Genomic DNA, 2907 nt, shown 5'->3' with positions numbered 1-2907 from the left:
GCACGAATCAGTCTAATCAGCTTCGCCGGAAAGCCATGTTCGGACATAATTTGCCACAACTCGTTTCTCTTCACTGAATCGTACGCTGCTTTGAAATCTACAAACAGATGATTAGTCTGCAAGTTGTACTCCCGGAATTTATCTAGGATTTGACGCAGGGTAAACATTTGATTCGTCGTTGATCGGCCCTCTCGAAAACCAGCTTGGTATTCGCCGACAAAGGACTCCTCATACGGTCTCAATCTGTTGAACAGAATTCCAGACATGATTTTGTACGCCGAATTAAGGAGTGTTATTCCTCGGTAATTGGCGCACTCCAGTCGATGCCCTTTCTTGTACAGAGGGGAAATGAGACCTTCCAACCAACTAGTAGGCATTTGTTCTTCCTCTCATATCCTCAATATGATACGGTGGAGGAGTTCGTGCAGCTGCTCACTTCCGTGTTTGAGAAGTTCGGCCGGGAGCTCGTCCTTCCCAGCAGCCTTGTTGTTCTTCAGACCATTGATAGCTTTTTTTACCTCATCTAGCGTGGGAGGTTCCACAGTCTGTCCATCGTCATCGATTTGAATTCTTCTAGAACGATAAGTTAGTGCTGCCGAAAATACCCTCAGGGTGCCGAAGCCATCATTTACCCTATCAGTCTGTGCGGCAAACGCCGAAGATGATGAAATAAATAAATAAATAAATGAAACACATTACAAGAAATATACTAAGGAATCTGATACATAGATAGAGGCAATGAAACGTGAATGTAAACATAAAAGATGTATAATTTTGACAAGAAATTCATCTATGAAGCTTCTTCTGAGATTGACTACCAACGAGCTTAATCGAAACAAAAAATAGTTACGCAGCTGGTCTTCTATCAAAAGCTCTAACGACGTTAAAGTTTCAATTTATGACCCAACTTCAATCTCAATCTTCCCGAAATCGGCTCATATTTCATTCCACAAACTTTCAACCGAACCTATACTCAAACTCATCTGCTCGAACCTGAATGATAGTGAGATGGAAAAAATAATGTGAGAGAGATCCTGGGTCCAACGATAAGCAGTTTTATCATGCCAGGGAGTGTGGGAAGGGCATGCCCATGCGGGAGCCCCATCCAGCGGGAGATTCGTGAAAAATTTATGACACTTTTGCTTCGTTTCGTTTAACATCATCGCTCGTCTCTGCTAGAAACGTTATAGGGTAGGTACGATGATCACGATGGTGCTTCTTGATGTCGGTAGGCGTATTCGGTATAGATGTGTGTAGATCAGGGTGTCCCATAAAAAGAAGCAATGTTCGTAAAGTCAAAATGCTCAACCCTAGCACGGAAGATATGCTTATTTATGACATTTTTCTAAACATCGTTTAAAAGTTTAGCCAAATCGATATATGAAAATCATATAAGTTCATCAAAATAATATGAATAAATGAGGCGTGAGCTATGCAATGTCAAATAACAAGCAGCATATCCTTGGAAATAATGCAAATAGGTTGAGTTGTCTCCTTAAAATCTCTAAATTACAATATCATGATAAAGACCATAATACGGCCAAAATGGTACTAAAACATAACTACTCATTTCTCAGAAATGGTTGCATCAAATTTCTTCATTTCCCGAAATTATTTTCGGAATATCTTTAGATCCAGATGACCAATGATCAAAATTGACACAGCTCCTAATAGTTGAAGATTTTTTTTTTTGAAAACTAGTGAAAAATGGTGGAATAATATCAAAAATTAAGAATGTCGTCGTGATTGAAATATTTGTTTCGATTCTACCCCATTACCCCGAAACCCATTACCCCGAATGCTATTAACCCGAACGCCATTACCCCGAATTCCAAAACCCCGAACGACCCTTCACCCCGAATGACATTACCCCGAATTGCAGTATCATCGGTAAATGTCATTAATATCAGCATGTTAGGATAATTGTAAATTCGGGGAAATAGCATTCAAGGTGATGGAATTCGGGGTAATGAATTTCGGGGTGATGGCATTCGGGGTAATGGGGTAGAATAATTTGTTTCTTGTCAAATAATGACGCTGCTGACAGGAGAGTTAATGCTATGTTACATATTTATAACGATAGTTTTGAAATAAAAAATCTTTGATTTGCACAAGTGTTTTCATACATGTGCAAAAATCGTCAAAATATGACTATTTTCATGGAAAATATCAGTTTTTCAAAAATGGATCCGGAGGAACCTCCAAACGATTTTGTAGAAAGTTGATTTGTTCTACAAACTTGTATCACTTTTTGTAAAATTATGTTTTTCTGGGCCGCCCTAGTGAAGACAGTAGATTCAAAACGACTGACCGTCTGGCTGCTGCTGCTGCTGCCGTTGTTGCTATTAAAAGAATCAGATGCGCACTTTGGTGGTTGTTCGTGTTGGCTTGAGTGAGAAAGCAGACATCGAGGAGGTATTCCGTTCAAGCCAGTAGGCGAGCAACGGCGAATCGCGATGATACGGCAAGCAGAGAGAGGATGATTCAACGCGTGAAAATCGCACACAGCGTGATTCTTGGAACGAGTGCGGTGAAGCTACAATACATATCCTCGATAGTATAGTGGTCAGTATCCCCGCCTGTCACGCGGGAGACCGGGGTTCAATTCCCCGTCGGGGAGAGTTTATTAATTTTTTTGTACCCCTTCTGACTAATGAAAATAATTTTGCTATGGGTTCATTAATAAAGAAAAATTACAAAAATGCTCCAGACCAGGAGTTTTCAACCTTTTCAGCTCGCGGGGCACTTTCTGAAATGAAATTGTTGCGCGGAGCACCTGTTCTTCATCACCACTCCGTTCAAAAACTGAACTTTTTATAAGCTTCCCTCCGAAAATCGTAAAATACGATTTATGTTAGCCAATCTTTCATTAAGGTAAAGATTATTCGAACAGGAAATTTTCAAAAA

At 40.1% G+C, this 2907-nt stretch overlaps 1 non-coding gene across 1 annotated transcript; it reads left to right on the top strand.

Annotated features, from left to right (window-relative positions):
• Window positions 1-2548: 2548 nt before the first annotated feature.
• Window positions 2549-2620, top strand: Trnad-guc. The gene has a single exon. It is a non-coding gene; the product is annotated as a tRNA-Asp (tRNA).
• Window positions 2621-2907: the final 287 nt, after the last annotated feature.

Source organism: Aedes aegypti, unplaced genomic scaffold (genome assembly GCF_002204515.2).
Source record: "Aedes aegypti strain LVP_AGWG unplaced genomic scaffold, AaegL5.0 Primary Assembly AGWG_AaegL5_hic_scaff_704_PBJ_arrow, whole genome shotgun sequence".
NCBI lineage: Eukaryota > Metazoa > Arthropoda > Insecta > Diptera > Culicidae > Aedes > Aedes aegypti.
The sequence above is the reverse complement of the archived record's forward strand: the minus strand, read 5'-3'. Positions and strand labels throughout refer to the sequence as shown.